Below are 23,941 nucleotides of genomic sequence, written 5' to 3'. Positions count from 1 at the left end.
TTACATTGGATTGGATTGCCTGTGTGTCCTCTGTACTTCTTTTCTGCCCTGAGATTATAAAAAATGTGAAATAGAAGAAGCTTCTTTATAGTCCAGTGATTGGTTTAGGGAGGTTAGCACAGGAAAAAAACCCTGGGAAAGACTCAGAATTATTGCCTAAGAAGTAAGTGGCTTTCCAGAAATTATAATTCTTGCTGCCAGTCACGATTTTAGCAACCAGTGGGAAAAAAAACAAACAAACCACGTTCTGGATTAGGGCTGCAGTCTTTTAGTTGGTGTAGTTGCCTTTAGTCTCTTTCCTGCCAATTTAGATTGTAAATACTGCCAGGATTTTTTCCCCTAAGACCCAGCTTTCATCATGGCAATCTCCATTTAGGTACCTCCAGTAGCTGATGCTCTGCATCAAGTCTAGGCATACTATCTAGCTTTGAAATTTGTTATATCTGGGCTTAAGGTCTTATGTTTCTCCCCAGCATTCATTCCTTTCTTCTCTAGCTAAAACCTTCCTATAAGACTTAGCTCAATTTCTTCTTCCTTTAAGGTAGCATTGATCACTGTCTTCTCTGTTCTATCAAACATATATAGTAACTTCCAAATAATTAAGTGGTAAATTATTTTATAATCTTTATTTGTATATTAGTGTTGGACTATGAGACCTTTAGAGTTATGGACCATGGTTTTTGTTTTGTTTTGTTTTGTTTTTTTTGTTTATCTTCCCCATGGTATTTAAGATGGCATCTGGCACATATCAGTAGGTTTTGTTAAATAATTAAACTTTGGACATTTTGTAAATAATACCTAGTATTTGTATTTTATTTTAGAGTTCATGAAATTCTTTCACATTTATTATCTTACTTAATTCTCCCCCACATTTTATGATATTCCCATTAAAATATGAAGAAATTGAATCTTAAAGACCTGATATAATTTGTCTAAGGCCTCACAGTTGCTCACTGGTAGAGACAGAACTGGAGCCGAAGTTTTTGGATTTGTAGAAAATATCACCTTGCCTGAGGTTGTCTTAAAAATCCCAATTTTGCATAAGGGATTTGTAGATATTGTTACTTAACACCATGGAAATATTCTGGGAGTACAGTGAAGAGGCAATGTTTTCTTATAAACTAGACAATAATAAAAGATGTTGTCAATGTTTCAGACTCAAATGCATTTGAAGAAGGGAGACATAGTGGGTTGAACAGTGTTCCCCCCAAATTTGTGGCTACCTAGCACCTCAGAATGTGTCCATTTTTAGAAATAGGGTCTTTATTAGGTGTGATTAATTAAGGATCTTGAAATGAAATGATCTTGTATTTAGAGTAGATTCTAAATCCAGTGACCAGTGCCTTTGTAAGAACAAGAGAGGGAGGACACAGGGAAACAGGGAAGACAAGTCCATGAGAAAATGGAAGCAAAAATGGGAAATATGTAGCTTTAAGCTGGGGAACTGCAAGGATTGCTGATAGCCACTAGAAGCTGGAAGAAGGAAGAAACTGGTGGTCCACTACAGCCTTCAAGGGAACACCTTGATTTCAGACTTCTAGCCTCCCAAACTGTGAGAGCATAAATTTTACAAGTTTTAAGGCACTAAATTGTGGTAATTTGTTAGGGTAGTCTTAGGAAACTAATACAGAAAGGAAGAAAAATTAATACTTACTGAAAGGTCTCTTGTATACCATGTTTGTTCTAAGTACATTAGGGGTTATTTATACATATTTTACCAGTCAGAAAAAGAAGGCATAGAAAGATAAAATAGAAAGCTCATGTTTTAAGAATATTCTGTCATTCTGTTTTTAGCTGCATGATTTCTTCTGTTGATTACCTGAGGAATTTATTTTGTGGCCCCCCTGAGTGACTGGGCACTGAATTGTGATGGTTCATCCCTACTAGAATGGTTAAAGATGTGAAAGGTGGATTAATTAAAGAGGGCCAGAAGTCTCATAGGACTTTTCTTCTGAGATTGACTTTCAGCATCTGACTCCACCAACATCTTTACCTATTCCTCACTCCCTACATATTCACACCTCCTTCATGACACTTTCCTAAATTACTCTTTACCTAATATTCTCTGTCTCTCTCTCCCTTTATCTTTCTATCTCATCTAAAACTCCATAGCAGTTTATCTGGTTCAGTTTATTGCACTTATCATAGTCCATTTTTTATATGTGTATTTCTGCCTGTTTCTTGTTTGCCAAGTATATTGTAAGCTTCTTGAGGATGGAGCTCTTGTCCTGTTTATTTTTGTGTCTTCCATATTGCCTACTAGGAATCCTTCTATATAACATCTGCTAATTAATTGCTAGTTGAATTTGTTTTCCTCTCTTGCCTCTTCCCCAGTTTCTATGTTCTAAGGCCAACCTTTGGAAAACAAAGCTCATCTTTGGCTTCTTCCTGTCTTCTTTCTCAGTGACATCATTATCCCTTGTGGTGTGCCCTGTAGTACCCTTTCTGGGCCTTGTTGTCCATGACTCTCAATTCTATTCTGAAGTGATTGCTCTGCTCTATTCCAAATCATTTTATAAAAGATCTATCATAGCTCTTTCACATATTTTATAATGATGTTACATGTCTGCCTCCCAAATGGCAAACTCATCAAAATGAAGGGTTTTTTCTTTTTCATTCTGATACACAAAATGCTTACCTATTTGCTTCACATTTATTAAATGTTGGTTGAGTAAGTTAAAGATGTTTTCCTTACTTGGATGTTTGTATTTTTCTAGGAAAACTGGTAGCCCAATAGGCCTTCCAAATTCTATTGAATTTGGTGGTAGACTTTAAAAAAATATTAACAAGTAATAAGGTGGAGGTCTAGGCTGGGAACTTTTGATTCCCTTTAGTATTCAACCTTGTAGGTTACCCTCTATTTTATATAGCTGGTCCTGCCAGATATTGATGGGAAGCAGATCATAAGGCCAAGATCATCTTCAAAAGTGATGCTGAAACTCTCCACATGGCACAGAATTATTTCCTGGAAGTTTTGTGAATCTGTCTTTTCATGAAAATAGCTTTTAGGAAATGAAAGCAAAACATTTTAAGCTTCAGTTAATTCAAGGCTTAGAGTTGATTGAGATCCTGTTTTATAGTTTCTTCCTCCAGGAAGAATAGTATAGTATGATAGTATAGTGTAAGGGAAAGAACACTGAATTGAAAATTACAATGCAAGTTCTCATCCCAGATATGACTCTTATTTGGATACATGATTATAGTGGATTTTTGTCGTTTTTGCCCCTCCCCCTCCAAAGTTCATTTCCCATTCTTTTAGTACCGGTCCTGGTCCCAGGTATTCCTCTGGAGAGCCATCTTCTCCCAGAACTCAGGCCTTGTGCCCACTTCACCCCTGTCTTCAGGGATGGGCATGTGATTCATGCCTTGCTAATTAGAGTATTACATTCTTCTGATCATGGAGATTGAGTTAGGAAGGGGCACTAAACTCAGTTTGGATGTATGACTTGGACTTTTGACCAGTTTTTTTAGAGAAGATATATATTCTTTTTATACTGGACATGAAGCTGGGAGGATGTAAGATTGGGGTTCTCAGGAGAAATTATGCTTGAGAGTGAAGTCAAAACAGAGATGACGAGCAGCTATGTTCTTTGAACTCAAACCAGGACTTTTCAAATATACAAATTAGTAAATTATATTTTTGCCTAGTTTACACTTGCAAATGTAATACTCCTTACTGAAAAAGTGACTCTAAACAAGCTTTTCTAAGCCTTTATTTTAATACATTTAAAATGAGTACACTGGGCTCATTAAGAAGTATATTTACTTTTATCTTTTTTTAAAAAAGATTTTATTTATTTATTTTTAATAAAATAAATAAAGAGAGAGGGGAAGGGAGGGAGAAAGAGAGGGACAGAAACATCAATGTGTGATTGTCTCTCGTGCACCCCCTACTGGGGACCTGGCCTGCAACCCAGGCATGTGCCCTGACTGGAAATCCACCCGGCGACCTTTTGGTTCACAGACTAGAGCTCAATCCACTGAGCCACACCAGCCAGGGCTACTTCTATCTTTATACCTATTTGAAATTATCAGGTTTTTAAAAAGTCAGAATAATTTAGGTTGGTGGCCTAGATGTTCTTGGTGCTAAATTGTCATTATGTTTTCCTATAGTTAAACTGGAACACTGATGTTTCAGTTGGTTTACAAAATCATAGCACTGTCAGTTACCAGCTCTGAAAATTTGGCCAAATCTTTTTTTTTTAATCATTGTTCAAGTACAGTTTTCTCCCTTTTACTCCCTGGCCAAATCTTTAAGGAAATAGGTATGACATGTTTGGAATCTGGTAAAGACATTTGGTTAAACATTAGAACCCATCAAAATAGTTCTCTTTTATCTTGGGTCATCATTACCTAGTTTTATAGAAGTGTATGAAGCCACTGAGATTTCTAGATGAGTAACTGGCATCCCATTTAACTATAAGTCTACCTTGTTGTGGTTCTTTGTGAATTATAGAATATTCCTGCTATTGGGGAATAAGAAAAATACCGTTAGTACAGATTTTCTATATTTTATTGTGTTCTGTGGCAGTGGGTTTATAGAAATGATAAGACTTTACAGATGAAAGAGATAATATCAAGCTGACATTGCTAGAGGGGAAAGAGGAGAGGACTGGGTGAAAAAGGTGAAGGGATTGAGAAGTACAGATTAGTAGTTATAAAATGATCATGGGGAAGATGGAGGAATAGGTGGACGCACCGTACCTCCTCGTACAACCAAGATTAGAAAACCAATAATTTACAACAATAATTTACTATCAGAATAACACCCAGATCCGGCAGAGGATTTATCTGAATGGAAGTCGGGCAGCCAAGAAGTTGAAGTAGACGCGGTCATCGGGACTGGTAGGAGAGACGAGCCGGGCGGGCGCGGGGCTGGCTCGGGTCGGCGGCGCGCGGAGGTCGGGGGAAGGTTTGGCGCGAAATCGGCGCAAAAGCCATCCGGCACGCAAGAAGGCAGTGGTGATCCCTGAGTATGCAAGCTGCGGCTGGCAGACCCAGAGGGGTAGCGATTGTGGACCAGGGCAGAACTCGCGGCCCGGAAGCCCAGACAAGGGTCTGAGTCCAGGGGAACGGAACTACCGCCATTGTTTTCTCCCATCCCGCTCCCACTCCTGCCCCCGCCCCGCCCCGCCCCGCCCCGCCCCGCCCCCACATATAACGTCACAATCTAGCAACTGGGGTGCCTAGCCCCGGTGAGCACCTAAGGCTCCGCCCCCCACTGTAACAAGAGCAACCAGACCAGAAAAAAAAAAAAAAGGAGAGACAGGGAAAAAAAAAATATGTTTTCAACAGAGCAGATCAGTCCCCCAGGACTCATCCTTTTGAGCGACCAAGAATTAGCCAATTTATCAGATGCGCAGTTCAAAACACTGGTGATCAGAAAGCTCACGGAACTGGTTGATTTTGGACGAAATTTAGATGAAAGAATGCAGATTACCATAAAACAGATGCAGGAAGACATGCGGAGGAGAGCCAATAGTGAAAGGAAGGAATCTGAGTCTCAAAACAATACAGTGGACCAGAAGGAAGATAGAATCAACCAAGCAGGAAAGCATGATGAAATAAGAATTCAAAAAATTGAGGAAAAGATTAAGAGCATCCAAGACACCTTTAAACATTCCAATATCCGAATTATAGGGGTACCAGAATCGGAAGGGGAAAAGCAACAGATTGAGCGTGTATTGAACAAATAATAAAGGAGAACTTCCCCAATATGGCAAAGGGAACAGTCTTCCAAGAAATCCAAGAAGCTCAGAGAAGCCCAAAGAAGTTGGACCCCAGAAGAAACAACACCAAGGCACATCATCATTACATTAGCCAAGGTAAAAACGAAGGAGAGAATCCTAGAAGCAGCAAGAGGTAAGGGGACAGTAACCTACAAAGGAGTTCCCATCAGACTGTCAGCTGATTTCTCCAAAGAGACCTTACAGGCAAGAAGGGGCTGGAAAGAAATATTCCAAGTCATGAAAGACAAGGACCTACATCCCAGATTGCTCTATCCAGCAAAGCTCTCATTTAGAATGGAAGGGCAGATGAAGTGCTTCTCAGATAAGGTCAAGTTAAAGGAGTTCATCATCACCAAGCCCTTATTTTATGAAATGCTAAAGGGACTTATCTAAGAAAAGAAGATAAAGAAAAGACATGTATAGTAAAAGGACAGCAAACTCACAAATATTAACAACCACACCTAAGCAAAACCAAAAGAAACTAAGTAAACAATTAGAACAGGAACAGAACCACAGAAATGGAGGGCACATGGAGGGTTAGCAGCAGGGGGGTGGGAGGAGGAGAGAGGGGGAAAAGGTATAGAGAATAAGTAGCATAGAATGTAGGTTGAAAATAGATAGGGGGAGGGCAAGAATAGTACGGGAAATGTAGAAACTAAAGAACTCATAAGTATGACACATGGACATGAACTAAAGGGGGAAATGTGGGTGGGAGGGGGGTACAGGGTGGAGGGGAGAGAAGGGGGGAAATGGGACAACTGTAATAGCATAATCAATAAAATATATTAAAAATAAAAAAATAAAAATAAAAATAAAAAAATAAAAAATAAAATGATCATGGGATGTAAAGTATAGCATAAGAAATACAGTCAATAATACAGTAATAACTGTGTATGGTGCCAGTTGGACTCTGGAAATACCAGTGGTAACACTTTGTAGAGTATATGATTGTCTAACCAATATGCTATATACCAGTGCAAACAAATGCAAAATAATATTAAATGTAAACTGTAACTGAATGAATTAATGGATGGTCATGTCCCCTTTCAATCTGGTGTGATTCCACTATACCACCACCAGGTGGCTGTACCTATAGTTTAACAAAATCTGCACTAAAAAATGAATTTAAATGGAGTTTACTGCCTTTAGTATTTTAATGTTTTTATAACTTCAGTGACAACTTAATGACTGAGGAGTGATTATAATAAATTTAAAATGTCACACTTTTAACACTTTTTCTGACGCATTAAGATCATATAAAAAGTAAAACACAATAGAATTTTGTTTGTAAAATGTAAAATGAGATACTAAGAGTGAATGAGGAGAAATATAGTTTAGGTTTTGTGGGGGGAGGGAGTTAAATAAGTAAATGGCTGTACTGATTTGAATATATACATGGTTTGTATCTATTTGAATAGGTATTACTTTTTTGTCCTTGAAGGATTCCATTGCTTAGAGACCAGCACAATACTGCCAGAACTAATAACAATCATTTGAGTGATGTTTTACATTTTACAGAGTACTTTCACTTAGCTTATTGCTCCAGTTAAAATCTTTCCATCTTTTGTGTTCCCATAGTCCTCTCCATATAGCCTTGCACTGTATTGTAACCATTTTTTATGTCATTTACTCTCCACAGTCCCTGCCCCTCCCAGAATAGTGTTCATAGTGATCTGATTGTGGACCCTGTGGAGTACTGCCATGTTGAGTGGTGGTGAGCTTAGTATTGCCTCTGAGAGGCATGGGAGAGAACTGTGCAGAATTTGAATCTGCTGGAGTTAAGTAGAAAATAGTTAAAATTAGTTATGCTTAGAAATAAAAATGAAGCTTGAATTTACAGCAGAGTATAGTAGGGACAAAAGCACTTTGGAGTCAGAAGACCTGGATTTGAATCCCTTCCTTCTCTCATTTACCGGACATTCATTTGTTATGAAAGCACTCTGTACTTCTCCTTATAGTATTTATTACAACTGTAATTAAATAATCATTTGTTTAAGATCATATTTTCCACTAGGACTTAAGTTTTAGTCAGGAAAGAGACTGTTGGTATTGTTCACAGTTACAGCCTCTGTACATAGCACAGCAACTGGTATAGTTTAGGTGCTCAATAAATATTTGCTGAATGAATAAATAAATGAATATCTGGTAAATTGTGTGTGTGTGGGGAGGGGAGGAATTAAAATCCTCTTGACTAAACCTGAGGGGTTAGAAAAGGTTTCACAGAGGATATTGCATTTAAATTGAGACCTGAAGGATGAATAGGAGTTGGCAAGGCAAATTAGGTGAACAACATTTTAGGAGAAAGAACATCTGCTTAGCTCCTGAAAAGGAAAGAGCATAGTTTTGAAAAATACTGCCCTGTGTGACTAGAATGTAGAGCAGGGGAAGGATGTGAAATGAGACTAGAGGCTAGGTCATGCACAGGCTTCTAGGCTTTGCTAAGGATTTTGTATTTTATTCTAATAGAAATTGGAAGTTATTACAGTTTGATAGAAGAGAGCCACAATTAGATGTTTATTTGAAATGACTGCTGTGGCTGCAATCTAGTGGAGACTGGATTGGAGGAAGAGAAATGTGTTTGCTGGGAAACCATTAAGAAGGGCAGTAAATGAGTGAATTAAAAAGCTGTAGTACGTTTACACAACGGACTACTACGCAACAGAAAGAAGGAACTCCTACCGTTTGGGACAGCATGGGTGGAACTGGAGAAGAATATAATGCTAAGTGAAATAAGCTAGTTGGTGAAAGGCAAACACTATATGATCTCACCTATAAGACAAATCTAATGAACAAAATAAACTAATGAGCAAAATAGAACCAGAGGCATGAAAACATGGAACAGACTGACAGTGACCAGAGGGGAGTGGGGAGGGGGATAATGGTAGAAAAAGGGGAAGGGGACTAATCAAAGAATATGTATGAATGACCCATGGATATGGACAACAGTGTGGGGATTGACTGTGGGAGGGGGAGGTGGGCTGGGCAGAGGAGGGCAAAGGGGGAAAAATTTGGGACAACTATAATATAATAACAATAAAATATTTGTAAAAAGGCTATTGCATATCTGTGAGTCTGTTTCTATTTTGTTTATTAGAATCTACATATAAGTGAAATCATACAGTATTTGTCTTTCTCTGATTGGCTTATTTCATGTAGCATAATACTCTCCAGGGGAGGGAAGCTGGGGGTGGGGCTGGGTGTAACAAGTGCAGGGATTAAGTAAATCAAAACAAAACAAAAAACAAACCCTCAAACTCAGATAATAGTATGGTGATTACATGAGGGAAATTTGACTTTGGATAGTGAACACAATACAATATACAGATGTATTTTAGAACTGTACACTTGAAACTGAGATAATTTTGTTAACCAATGTCACCCCAATAAATTCAAGAAAAATTTTTAATGTTTTTTAAAAGATTTTATTTATTTATTTTAGAGAAGGGGGAAGGGAGGGACAAAAAGAGGGAGAGAAACATCAATGTGTGTTTTCCTCTTGTGCACCCCTAACTGGGGACCTGGCATGCAACCCAGGCATGTGCCCTGACTGGGAGTGGAACCAGTGACCCTTTGGTTCACAGGCCAGCACTCAATCCATTGAGCCACACCAGCCAGGGCCAATAAAAAAAAAAAGCCATCTTGGAAACCCAGCTAAGATATGATGGTGACTTGGACAAAAATAGTGGCAGTGGAGATGGAGACAGGTAGAATAATAAAGGAAATACTTAACAGGTAAGATTGTCAGGACTTGATGATTGATTAGATGGGAAATGAAGGAGAAGGAGAGAGAAAAGTATGCCAGTTAGGTTTCTGATTGGGACCCTGGGTAGATGGGGATCTGTTTTCTGAGATGAAGAACACTGTGATTTTAGAGATGTTGTGTTTGACATGCTTGTAAGACATCTAGGTAGAGGATGGCTATGGGAAATTGGGTATATGGGTTTGAACTTCAGGAAAGCATATTGTATTACTGTTCATAAGAGGTAGAAAGACTTTATACTCTTTCTTTCCGTGATGGTATGGTATTTTATTACATATACTAAGATACCAATTATAGCAGTAATATGCTATAATTAAGGAAAAGGTAAATAATATGGAGAGAGAATAATTGATAATGTGAGTTTTCTTGAAGAGAAAAAGGAAATCAGGTCCAGCTCACAGGTCTTAGATAAGAGGAGGGCCACCTGATTTATCATTTTAACAGAAGGGATGGATGAGAATATGGGTGAAGATACAGAAAATTGTGTATATATATTAGATGGTAGGAAGTTGAGGATGTATCCATCTGGTGGATTCTATTTTCTTTGCTAAGTAGGAGGCTAGGTCATCTACTGAGAATGAGAAAGGAAGGAGGAGAGGGAAAGAATAAGATTTGAAATCACCATTGTCTTTCGACCAAACACACGATTTATTGACCACTGAAGGCCTGTTGAGGTGCCAATCTCCCTGATTCCCTCCCTCCCTCCCTCCTCCTCCCTCCTCCCTCCCTTCCTTTTCCTTCTTCCTTCCTTCCTTCCTTCCTTCCTTCCTTCCTTTTCTTCCTTCCTTCCCTTCCTTCCTTCCTTCCTTCCTTCCTTCCTCCCTCCCTCCCTCCCTCCCTCCCTCCCTCTCTCTCTCTCTCTCTCTCTCTCTCTTTTTTCTTCTTCTTTCTTTCTTTCTTGGCATTCCTCAGCAATTGGGGACACATTTGGAGAAGATGGATACTTGAGCTTATGAGGTTTTTGAGGTTTTATGAGGTGGACAGAATAAAAGAGAAAGGAAATTTAGGTTGTTGAAATACGTTATAGAATCCAAGTTGAATAAAGACAAAAAAGAAGATAGGTTGAGAGTGATGGACAGGGGCAGTGGTTCTCAAACTTTGGTGTTCATCAGAATCACCCAGAAGATTTGTTAAGACAGATTGCTTTTATTTGTAAATTGGCAGGAAAGTTCTTTCTGATGCCTTTCTCTTTTGGTTGTTGTAGGTGTTAAGGAGCCAGTATGTGAATGTTCTCTGTCATTTGAAGAGAGCTATTAACACGTTTTTTACTCTAACTGTTCAGATTTAAAGGTGGTTACCTGGTGTGAGATTATTTTAGTTTCCTTCATACTTGTTGCTTGTGAGACCTTTTATCATGTATGTACTTGGAGTATTCTATCCTCCAAGTGCTGCTGTTTTTAAAGGCAAAAGGCCCATTATTTGTCTCTTGTTGACTGAGCATTTTCTGTGACTCCCCTTCACCCCCTGGAAAAGCCACTGGAAATGTCTTGGGTGGACCCATGAATTGGGTGGAGCAGGTTTTCAGAGCATTACCAGGGTGGGGTGAATAGTGTTAGCCAGGTTAATGGAGACTCGAATATGGCACTTGCCTGCTGGCTCACTGTGGAGAAGGCCTAGAAAAGGAACAATGGTCTTTGCAGCACTTCTCTGTGGGAGAAAGCTGCCCCTCAAACCTTGCTCTTATGCTAGACCATTAAATTCCTCCCTGTATGTCTCTGGTGCCTTTCAAGCTGCTGCCTTAGTGCTGTAGCTCAGAGTGAGTGATTCTGAGAAGTCTGTGCATGTACACTTTAAGAGGAATGACTGGGGCTCCAGAAGCCCCTGTCTCACTCAGCCACCTTCTTTGTTGGTTTTCACAGCCAGAAATTATGGTACTTCTCTTGCTGACACTGGAACCATGGACTGGGGTCCCTAGCTCCTCAGGGGGCACCTTTGTATCTGAGATATCTCTCCCATTGCATGTGGATGTGGGACCAGCCCATGTGAATTTCCACCCTTTCTACTAGGCTTGACTTGGCTTCTTCTTAATATCCTTAGTTGTAGGACTTCTGTTCAGCTAGATTTAAGACAGTTCTGAATGATGGTGTTCTGTCGTTCAGTTGTAATTTTAATGTGGGTGTGGGAGGATAGGAGTACTACATTTACCTATTCGGCCATCTTGACTGGAAGCCCTCATTATTTTTTAACTACAAAATTATTTGAATTCTTTTGAGACTGCTTTTTCACACACAAAGTCTTTAATTTAATTATAGCATCCAGTAATTTATTGTAAAGATGATAATATGGAGCACTAATTATATGCCAGACATTGTGCCAGTCTTATAAGACAATATAAGGGGTGCCTACCTAGTAAGTTGCTTTAATATGGTATTTTACATATCCTCTCATCAGTCTTATGAGGGTACATACTATATTCTTCCATTTTATAAATAAATCAAATTTGGCTTAGGAAAGGCAAGTAATATGCCCAAGTCATGTAGTAAGTAAGTGATAGTTGGAGTTCAAATCCAAGTTTGTCCAATTTTATATCCCTGTTTATAATCACTATATTGAAATTTCAGCAGTAAACATAAGCAGTGTCTATTTTATTCATCATATCAGCTTGTTTATTAATTTTGCAGTCACATGCAGACCTAAGCCCTAGAAGCTTGTGTCCTTTGAGTTCTGACTGTATATGATAGGATATTAGGGTCTTAGGAATTTGCAGAGGAGACATAGTGAAACTTGGAAGGACTTGTAGTTTAGAAATGCTTATGATCTTCTATTTATCATTCATTATCAAACATTTACTAAACACTTAGGGCTTGCCAGCCATTATGCTAGGTGTAATATAAGTAAGCTAGTCTGAATTCTTTTGGTTTAGTATAACTTTTAGAAATTTTACATTGAGGTTCAAAAGTGAAGCAGAGAGGAATTGTGGAAAGAATATTAGATTGAAGGTTGAGGGACCCTAGGTTCTAGTCTGGTATAAGAGGGCTGTAGATGGCTTGGGGGTGTATAGGAAATGGTATACGACTTCCTGTGAAATAGCTAATTCATGTTGAATGAAAAACCATGGTTTGAATCATTTTGTTTTACAGTCCTGTGTTGTTTTCTTTTATGACATTCTTCTCTTTTGTCACTTGTATATCCATTGGGCAATGCATGTTTGTGCCACACCTCTGTCTGGGTGGTTGATAGATTTGGAAACCAGCTTACTTTCGGAGTAGAAACCAGGAAGGGATAGGATCAGTACCCTGGAAAATTCCAAGCAGGCACTAAACCTGCACAACATAAACCAATTTTAGCAGTTCTTCTTAGGCTGTTAATGATTATAATTCTTTTCAAGAATATTTGATCAGCAGATCCTAAATTACTCCCTTCATTAAGTGTAGATTCCTTGACAGTGATGACTCCAGTTTGGAATTGTTCTGTAGATTTGTAGACCTTGTGATCATCTCATCTAACTTCTTCACTTTAAATATAGAGAAAACAGATTCAGAAGGAAGAATAGTGAAAGGGCAAGTGCCTTGTGAAAAGGAGTACAGCAAGTCATCAGAAAAGTCTGGACAAGGATTCTGCTTTTGACTGTTTAAGTGTCTACTCCATAAAAGCAGCTCTGATTCTGAGGATAAAAGAAGTAATAAAGCCTATATGGTATTTTTAGCAGAAAAATTATAGCCTTCTGGATTAACAGGACTTTAAGATGACCTCACAGGAGTGTGGCAAGGGGATCTATAGTGTCAGTTTCTTTAGGTTCTCTTGGTGTCTTTCAGTGAAGAGTATTCTTTATTATAGGAACACAAATAGAGGGTATTGTGCTAAGAGGAGTTGCTACATTGTTTTGCACCTATGGCAAGGTGACAGGGACTGATAATTTCTTTTCTAGAGCTACTGCTGGTCTTCTAGTTTTGGGTGGTGGTGGTCTGTTCTTTAAACTGCTGCCCCAGTAAGTTTTCTTAGTACAAATGAATCCCCAAATGTCAAAACTGCAAGGTCTAGAAATCCTATGGTCAATATCCTTCGTTTTATGAGCACTGTTAGTTCCAAGCTACTCCTGCTTTAAGTACATCTTGAGGTTCTGCACCACCCACTTGGAAATGGCTTACCAAAGATCTCTGGACCAGAGGGTATATTCCTTAAATGGGTCATTTGCAAAGAATGTCCTTTGAAGCACATTATACAACAGAATCTGGTTTATGGCTTGTGTGTGCCTGAGGAATTAGGCTCTCATGTCTTCAGGAAAAAATTCAGGTATTCATTCAGCTTACCCAAGAACGAAGGTTTTCAGAGGCCAGATATCCTATTATATCCACCATATATTTCCCATGTGGGGTACTGCTTCTGAGTTGGCTCCCTGGTAGTTTCCTCTTTCATTCTGTTTATGTTGTGCTTTTGAATGATGATAATTCTTTGTCTTTGACAATGGTTTGGTTTTAAAATATGTTGACATATCCTTATTTAATCATCGCACCAATCATGAGATGGATATTGTCCTCATTTTAGTATTTAGATTCAGCAAACATTTGTCGGATGCTAGATACATGCTTGTCCTTATGCTAGACTCTCTCATATATGTGCTTTTAAAAGCCTCACCGTATCTTTGTAAGGTATTATCCACATTTTATGGAAGAAAAACTAGAAGCATAAAGAGGTTAAGTAACTTCTGTTGTTGTGCTTAGGGCTTAGAAGTAAAAGACATGTTTGCTGTTCTTCAGAATTCATGCAGTGTCTGGGAGTTCAGATTTGTAAAGATGGGATAGAATTTAATCAAATGTTAAAAATAATTTGGTTATACTTCAAAGAAAAAATTAAGTTGACTGTTAAAAAAGGGCAAGATAAATCAAAATTTGAATGGACCAGAGAAACTAATACAAACTTACAGAGAGGACATAGGATCTAGAGATTTGGAGCCATTATTTGTAGAAACTCTCTCTATGTCCCTGGTTTGTGGATAACATAATAAAAGGTTAGGAAAAGTAAGCTACATAGAGAGAGTGGTGGAGAGAATAGAGACAGGAAAAAGTTAGGAGCTAGGCCTATGGGTAATCTTGATTAAAACAAGATTTTAATCAACGTGGTATCTTCCTCCTTCCTAAGGAAAAGAGATACTTTTTTTTTAATGCCAGCGGATTATAACATTCTTGAAATTCTTATCTTGGTACCTGCCATTTAGCCTTCAAAGATTCAAAGAAGTAATATGTTAGAGGATTTGGACTCATATCCCACTTCTCTTTTTGACCCCCAAATGCTGCTTGCATTGGGCAAGCTAATGAACTTGCTAATCATTCTCTTTTGAAAGATGACCTTTCTGTTTTTCCACATATTTCCACACATATTGTTTCATTTTGCATTTATAACTCTGCTGCAAAAGGCATGGCAGGTATTTTTCCCATTTGACAAATGAAGAGACTGAGACAAAGGTAAATTAGACAACCTGTGCAAGATCAGATACTGAATAATTACTTTAGAACAAGGGAATAGATATTTGATTGAGTGATCCTTTTTCTCATTACCTGGGTAGAGGTAAGCTTAGTTTTCCACTCCTTTACTGTCCCTCCACAAATTTAATTTTCCACAACTTGTACTACTGGGAGATCATGATCGTTACAACCCGATAATTTCTCAGTAGCAGTGTTTAACATTATTATTATATTATGTAATATTATTTTCTGCACAGCTAGATGATATATGATTACAACACTAACCTTACACAGCTTTTTCCCCCTGGAATTAATAGCACTCTGATGTTTTTCCTCGAATGATTTTTACAAATCTAAATTGAAAAATTTTGTGTTTCATTAGAGTGTATCATAACCTCTAACTTGGTCCATGCTCTTTAAATAACAGATTGAGCAGTCATTAAATGCCAATTCTTTTGGGGGGTATAATCCCAGGACAGCAAGAATGAGGGTAGAGGCAAGTGAGGCAGGAAGAATGGGAAGCAAATATAAGGTGATGCATTACTGTACTGGCCATTGTTTCACAAGCCTTGAAGAGATAAGAGCTGGTCATTTAGCCAGTTCACCTACTTACCCACTCAGAACATTTTCATATACGCTGTACTGAAAATTGTTAGAATAGTTCTTCAGAAAGAGAGAAAGAGATTTTATCTGTTGACTTCCAGGGTTTTATCTGTGTCCCATAGTTAAATTTTGCCCCATGAAGAGTAACATCCCCCTCCTCACCCTTCCTGGTTGCATCATCAGATGTGTCTGGCAATTTGGGGATAAACACTTCATCTAAATCTGGAAGTTGTGGGAGGAGCCAGAGACTCAGGGTGTATAGCAGGAAATGGAACTATTTGAGCCCACACAGAATTACAGTGGTGGTAGCTGAAGATAGAGTAAATATAGCTGAGAGAATCTGACAAAGAGCAAAAGTTTTATCTAACAGTCAGTGACTAACAATATCTGAAAATCTACCATTATTTCCTCTCCCTTCACCTGTTTAGAGATTACCCTCCCAGAAACCTCTTTTTTTTTAATTTCAATCTGTACTGTTTGCTATCTAGGCCTGTTGAATATACAAACTTTTTTTTATTGCTGTCCTGGGGGGTAGCTGCTGTTTCATGGATTCCACTTTTTCCTTTTTTGCTTTACTTTACTCTCTCATTATCCAGGAGCATATCTTCCAGGAGTTTTTCAAGAAAGGGTGCCTCATAGATAAATCTGAGAAATTCCAGGTTCTAAAGTGTTGTTATTATTTTCATACATTTGTATAGAATTCTAGGTTGAAAGTAGTTTTTCTCCCAAAATTTAGAAAATTATTGCTTCTGTGTTCTATCATCTTGTATTACTACAGAGAAGTTTAGTATTGATATGCCAGGAAGGCAGAATTAAAAATTTAAAAACTTGATGCTTGATCTTTTGGCTATAAAGATTTTTATAACTAACAATTTAAGAATATACATTTTTCTCAAATATACATGGAAAATTAATAAAAATTGATATGAACAAGTCAGAGAGAACACATCAATAAATTTTAAAAATTACTGTTATGAAGAATGATCTCTGATTACAACACAATGAAATGAGAAGTTAATAGAAAAAGATACATTTTTAAAAATTTCCCGTGTATTTTGAAAATTTAAAACACACTCCCAAATAATGCAAATTTAAAATACCTAGACCTGAATGATATGAAAACATTACAAAGCCATATTTAGGGATAAAGCCAAGGTAGAGTTTTGCAGAAAATCTTTTTTTTTTAAAGATTTTATTTATTTTATTTTTTTAGAGAGGGGAGGGAGATAGAGAGAGGGAAAAACATCAATGTGTGGTGGCTGGGGGTCATGGCCTGCAACCCAGGCATGTACCCTGACTGGGAATCGAACCTGTGACAGTGGTTCGCAGGCTGCGCTCAATCCACTGAGCTATATCAGCCAGGGCCAGTTTTGCAGAAAATTTATATTTTAAATACATATGTTAGTTAAGAAAACTTTTTTTTTTAAGATTTTTTTTATTTATTTTTAGGGAGGGAAGGGGAGAGAGAGAGAGAAACATCAATGTGCGGTTGCTGGGGGTTATGGCTTGCAACCCAGGAATGTACCCTGGCTGGGAATCGAACCTGGGACACTTTGGTTCCCAGCCCGCTCTCAATCCACTGAGCTATGCCAGCCAGGGTGTAAGAAAACTTTTTAAAAAGATTTTATTTATTTACTTTAAGAGAGGGAAAGGGAGGGAGAAAGGGAAAGAAACATCAATGTGTGAGAAATAGCTTCTCATATGCCCCCAACTGGGGACCTAGCCTGCAATCCAGGCACATGCCCTGACAGGGAATTAAGTCAGCAGCCCTTCAGTTTGCAGGCTGGCACTCAATCTACTGGGCCACACTAGCCAGGGCTAGTTAAGAAAACTTTAAAAAGAATTAGCTAAGTGTCCATTTTATGAAGTTAGAAAATGAAGAAGATAAACTAAAAGGTAAAAAAAAATACATAAAAGAGAATGGATTTTCATGCACATAGTAAGGATATGCTGGGGTTTTGTGATTGTGTTCGTTCTGTGACCCAACTTTGGGAGAAATGACATCTTTGTAATTACGAGTCTTTGAGTTCATAAACATGATGCATTCCATCTTTTATTGGATTTTTCAGTAACTTTTATCAGTTTAGTTTTGTGGTTTGTCAGTGTGGACATCTCTCATGTATTTTATTGCTTTATCTCTGGGTGTTTGGTGGTTCTTTTGATGCTGTTATAAATGGTCTTTGAATTTTATTATCTTTTTACTGGTTGTTGGCACATAGAAATAATTGCATTTTTATGTAAAAATGACAAAATTAAAGAACTACCATTTTGCAACACCTTTAACTGTTGCTCTATAACAGTTGCCCCAATTTTCCCGCATTGCTCTCCCCTGCCCATTCCCTGCTCTCACAGTTCAATCCCCACCTTGTTGTCCATGTCCATGGGTCATTTATACCTGTTCCTTGATTCGGTGCTTTCACCTTTTCTTCCCCTCTATCCCCTCCTCTCTCTTACCCTCTGGTCACTGTCCATCCATTCCTTGTATCCATCCCTCTGATTCTATTTTGCTCATTTGTTTGTTTTGTTCATTAGGTTGCTCTTATAGGTGAGATCATATGGTATTTGTCTTTTGTTGCCTAGCTTATTTCACTTACCATAATGCTCTCCAGATCCATCCATGCTGTCACGAAGGGTAGGTTCTTCCTTTCTGCTGCATAGTATTCCATTGTATAAACGTACCATACTTTTTTGATCCACTCATTTACTGACGGGCACTTAAGGCTATTTATAGCACTTGGCTATTGTAAATAATGCTGCTATGAACATAGGGCTGCATAGGTTCTTTTGAATTGGTGTTTTGGGATTCTTAGGGTATAATCCCAGCAGTGGAATCACTGGACCAAAACGCAGTTCCATTTTTAGCTTTTTGAGGAAATCCCATATTGTTTTCCACAGTGACTGCACCAGTCTGCATTCCCACCAACAGTACACTAGGGTTCCCTTTTCTCCATATCCTTGCCAGAACTTGTTGGTTGATTTGTTAATAATGGGCATTCTGATAGGTGTGAAGGTGGTATCTTGTTGTGGGGTTATTATTTTTTATTTTTATTTTTTTAAAGATTTTATTTATTTATTTTTAGAGAGAAGAAGGGAGGGAGAAAAAGAGGGAGAGAAACATCAATGTGTGGTTGCCTCTCACGCATTCCCTACTGGGGACCTGGCCCACAACCCAGGCATGTGCCCAGAGTGGGAATGGAAACAGCAACTTTCTGGTTCCCAGGCCAGCACTCAATCCAGTGAGCCACACCAGTCAGGGCTCATTGTGGTTTTAATTTGTATCTCTCTTGATGGCTAGTGATGTTGAGCATCCTTTCATATGTGTATTAGCAAACGGTATGTCCTTCTTGGATAAGTGTCTATTCAGGTCCTTTGCCCATTTTTTAATTGGACTATTTGACTTCCTGGTGTTGAGTTGTATGAGCTCTATATATTCCGGAGGTCAAACCTTACTGAGGTATCATCAGCAAATATGTTTTCCCATATGGCTGGTTTCCTTTCCATTTTAATGATGTATTCTTTAGCCATGCAGAAGCTTTTTAATTTGATGTAGTCCCATTTATTTATTCTTTCCTTTATTTCCCTTGCCCTAGAGGATATTTTGGGAAAATACTGCTGAGTGGGATATCTGAAATTTTACTGCCTATGTTTTCCTCTAGGACTTTTATGGTATCATGGCATATATTTAAGTCTTGTATCCATTTTGAGTTTATTCTGGCACGTGATGTAAGTTGGTGGTAGTTTCATTCTTTTTTTTTTTTTTTTTTTGCATGTACCAGTCCAGTTTTCAAACAACATTTATTGAAGAGGCTATTTTTACTCCATTGTATGCTCTTGCTCCCTTTGTCAAATATTAATTGACCATAGAGACATGGGTTTATTTCTGGGCTCTCTATTCTTTTCCATTGATCTATGTGTCTGTTCTTATGCCAGTACCAGACTGTTTTGATTACAGGGGCCTTGTAGTATAGTTTGATATCAGGTATTGTGATCCCTCATACATTGTTCTCCTTTCTCAAGATTGCTGAGGCTATTTGTGGTCATTTTTAGTTCCATATACATTTTTGAAATATTTGTTCTAAATATGTGAAATATGTCATTGGTATTTTAATAGTGGTTGTGCTGAATCTATAATTTGCTTTGGGTAGTATGGACATTTTAATGATGTAATTCTTCTAATTCCATGAACATGGCACATGCTTCCATTTATTTGTATGTTCCTTAATTTTTTTTTCTTCATGTTCTGTAGTTTCCAAGTACGGTCTTTTACCTCTTTGTTAAGTTTATTTTCTAGGTACTTTATTTTTCTTGTTGCTGCAGTAAATGGGATTTTTTTCCTAGTTTTGTTTTCTGATATTTCATTGTTGGTGTACAAAATGCCTTTAATTTTGAATATTGACTTTCTATCCTCTGCAGTTTTGTGAAATTCACTTGTTAGGTTGAGTAGTTTTTAGTGGAATCTGTAGGGTTTTTATGTACACTCTTATGTCATCTGCACACCATACAGTTTTACTTCCTCCTTTCCAATTTGGATTCATTTTATTTCTCTTCTTGTCTCATTGCTGTGGCTGGAACTTCCAATACTGTGTTGAATAAAAATGGTAATGTGATTGTGAAAGCAAAACACCACTGACTTAGGGGTGAAGCTTTGATGAGTTTTACACATTGAGTATGATGTTGGCTGTAGGTTTCTCATATATGGCTTTTATTATGTTGAGGTATGTTCCATCTATTTCTACTTTGCCGAGCACTTTCATCATAAATGGGTGCTGTTCTTTATCAAATACTTTTTCAGCATCTATTGATATGATCATGTGAGTTTTGTCTTTTATTTTGTTTATGTGGTGTATTACATTTATCGACTAGTGAATTTTATACCATCCTTGCATCCCTGGGATGAATCCCACTGGATCACTGTATATGATCTTTTTACTGTATTGTTGGATCCAGCTTGCCAAAGTTTTGTTGAGGATTTCAGGCTTTCTGTTCATCAGTGATACTGGCCTGTAGTTTTCTTTCTTTGTTGTGTCTTTCCCTGGTTTTGGAATTAGGATAATACTGGCCTCATAAAAAGAGTTTGGGAGTCTTTGCTCTTCTTGGATTTTTTGGAATAGTTTGAGACAGATAGGAATTATCACTTCTCTAAATGTTTGGTTAAATTCCCCTGTGAGGCTGTCCAGCCTAGTGCTTTTCTGTGCCAGGAGTATTTTGGTTACTGCTCTAACTTCACTAGTTGTTAGCAGCCTATTCAGTGCTTTCTGCTGCTTCCTGATTCAGTTTTGGAAGATTATATGTTTTTAGAAATGTGTCCATTTAGCCCAGGTTGTCAAATTTCTTGGCATATTGTTTTTTATAGTACGTTCTTACAATTCTTTGTATTTCTGTTGTATCAATTGTAATTTCTCCTCTCTTGTTTCGATTTTATTTATTTGGGTTCTCTCTTTTTCTTAATGAGTCTGGTTAAAGGCTTGTCAATTTTGTTTATCTTTTCAAAAAACCAGCTCCTGGATTTATTGATCCTTTGAATTGTTCTTTTAGTCTCTATGTTATTTAATTCAACTCTGATCTTGATTATATTCTTCCTCCTACTCACTTTGTGCCTTGTTTGCTCTTGTTCCTATAGTTTTTGTAGATGTGAGATTAGGTTATTTATTTGAGATTTTTCTATCATTTTTAGGTAGACCTGTATGGTCACGAACTTCCCTCTCAGGACTGCCTTTGCTGTGTCCCAGGTTTTGGGCTTTTGTGTATTCATTCTCATTTGTTTCAGAAACTTTTCGATTTCACTTATCTCATTGTTAATCCATTCATTATTTAATAGCATGTTATTTAGTCTCCATGGATTTGACTGTTTTTGAGTTTTTTCCTTGAGGTTGGTTTTAGCTTCAAGCCATTATGATCTGAGAAGATTCATGATGTGATTTCAGTTTTCTTGTATTTGTTGAGACTTCTTTTGTGTACTACCATGTGGCCTATCTTTGAAAATATTCCATGTACATTTGCAAAGAATATATTTTTCTTCTTTGGGGTGAAAGGTTCTGTATAAATTAATAAGTCCATTTGATCTTGAGTGTTGTTCAATGCCGCAATATCCTTGTTGATTCTTTGCTTGGGAGATCTATCCATTGTTGACAGTGGGTTGTTAACATCTCCTACTATGAGTATGTTGCTGTCAATATCTTTTTTGAAGTCCTCCAAGATTTTCCTTATATATTTTAGTGATGCTATACTTGGTGCATATGTTTACAAGAGTTATACTTCTTGATGGATTATTCGTCTAAGTATAGGTAGTGTCTACATGTAGTGTCCTTCTCTGTTTCTTTTTATGGACTTCGTTTTGAAATCTATTTTGTTTGATATAAGTATTACTACCACAGCTTTTTTTCTTCTCCTTCATGTCTGTTTGCTTGGAATATTTTTTTCCATCCCTTCACTTTCAGTCTGTGTAGATCTTTTGTTCTGAGGTGGGTGTCTTGCGGACAGCATATATGTGGGTCCTATTTTCTTATCCATTCAGCTATCCTACATCTTTGGAATGGAGCATTGAATCTATTTACCTTTAAGGTTATTATTGATAAGTACTTATTTATTGCCATTTTCCCCTTTGTACCCGTGTTCCTATCTCTCCCTCTTTTTTCTTCATTTTCTTAAAGCAGTCTCTGTAGCATGTCTTGCTGGTTTGCTGGAGATGTATTCTTTAAGCCTGTTTTTTTTTTTATATCTGGGAAATTCCTTATTCACCTTCCATTTTAAATGAGAGGCTTGCTCAGTAGAGTAATCTTGGTTGCAGATCTTTGCTTTTCATTACTTGGAATATTTTTTGCCCTTCCCTTCTGGCTTGTAGTGTTTCTGTTGAGTAATCAGCTGGAAGCCCTATTGGAGCTCGGTTGTATGTTACTAGCTATTTTTCCTTGTTGTCTTTAATATTACTTGTCTTTAAAATTGCAGATTTAATTATGACGTGTCTTAGAGTAGGCATCTTTGGGTTCATCTTCATTGGGATGCTCTATGATTCCTGGACTTGTGTGACTTTCTCTTTCATGATGTTAGGATTTTTTTTTTTTTGTCACTACTTTTTCAAACAGGTTTTCTATCCCTTGATCCTCCTCTTCTCCTTCTGGTATTGCTATGGCATGGATATTATTACATTTCATGTTGTCCTACAGTTCCCTTAAGCAGTCTTCATTCTTTTTGAGTCTTTTTTTTTTTTAATTTTGTTGCTCAGTTTGGGAATTTTCTCTACCATATCTCCTAGCTCATTGACTCAGTTTTCTGCTTCATCTAATCTGATTTTAATTCCTTCTGCTGTGTTCTTCATCTCAAATATTGTATTCTTCATTTCCTTCTGACTCTTATTGATAGCTTTTATATCCTTTTTCATGCTGGTATAGTTTATAGTAAGTTCCTTGTAGGTTCCCTGGAGTTCTTTGTAGTTCTCACTGGGGTCATTGAACATCCTTATAACCATTATTTTGAACTCAATGTCTGATAGTTTTCTTGCTTCTGTTTCATTTAGCACTCTTTCTGGTGTTTCTTCATATGCTTTTAATTGGAGGTTGCTTCTTTGTTACCTCATTTTCAGTGACTCTTCTTGTTTTTTTTCTGTTTCTGAGTTTGATCTGCTTTGACTCCCTGTCTTCACAGTGTGACCTTCTGTGGTAGAACTGTGGTATTAAGTGGTGCAATCTCCTTGATCTCCTGAAGTTGATGCTCTTGGGATGTGCTTTATGCCATTCATTAGTTCTCTGGTTATACTTGTGTTTTGGTTGTTGTTAGGTTGTTATTGGTGGGTCCATTCCTCCAGCTGTTTGACTAAGAATCACTCTGCCCACCATGTCCTGTATGCTGTTGTACAGGTGCTGCAAGAACAAATGAAACAGCCCAGGAAACAAACCACACCTACATAACTGCAATCACACACAGTCACACTATTGACAGTCAGTGAGCCAATATTAATCTCTTTATACAAATAACAGTGTAAAGAGATTAAGACTATTATAAGGAAGGAAAAATGAATATGAGATGACTAACTGAAAGAAAAATGATTTCGAGAGGGTTGAAGAAGGAGCAATAATAAGAGTAGGGAATAGAGACATGGAAAAGAGAAAGAAAAATTTACATCGTAAATTAAAAAATGAGGGAAGAAGGCATAATGGAGTAGGGGAAGGGAATCATATGGTAATATATTTAAACAGATATTTAGAGTTCTGGCCAAGATGGGGGCGTAGGTAGAAATGCTTTGCTTCCTTGCACAGCCAAAAGAAGGATAACAAGCAATTTAAAAACAAAAAACAACCATAAGTGCCAGAAAATCAAACTGTTACAGAAAAGACAACTCAAACGGCTTCAGGGTTTGCAAAGGTGAGTTTTATTCACCCATGTCAACCCAGAGGAGAGATTTTAAATTCTGGGCTCCGAGATCAGGCTGGGGCTGGCCTATATTTTTGTTA

At 37.7% G+C, this 23,941-nt stretch overlaps 1 protein-coding gene and 1 long non-coding RNA gene across 2 annotated transcripts in view; both read left to right on the top strand.

The window, feature by feature from the left end:
- Positions 1–23,941, top strand: part of SYN2 (synapsin II) — a 201,528-nt gene that overhangs the window by 36,792 nt on the left and 140,795 nt on the right. The window lies entirely within an intron of this gene.
- On the top strand, positions 10,399–14,198 carry LOC118501626. Its single transcript, XR_004904261.1, has 2 exons — positions 10,399–13,722; positions 13,760–14,198. It is a non-coding gene; the product is annotated as an uncharacterized LOC118501626 (long non-coding RNA).

Source organism: Phyllostomus discolor, chromosome 7 (genome assembly GCF_004126475.2).
Source record: "Phyllostomus discolor isolate MPI-MPIP mPhyDis1 chromosome 7, mPhyDis1.pri.v3, whole genome shotgun sequence".
NCBI lineage: Eukaryota > Metazoa > Chordata > Mammalia > Chiroptera > Phyllostomidae > Phyllostomus > Phyllostomus discolor.
This window is presented reverse-complemented; position numbering and strand designations above follow the sequence as displayed.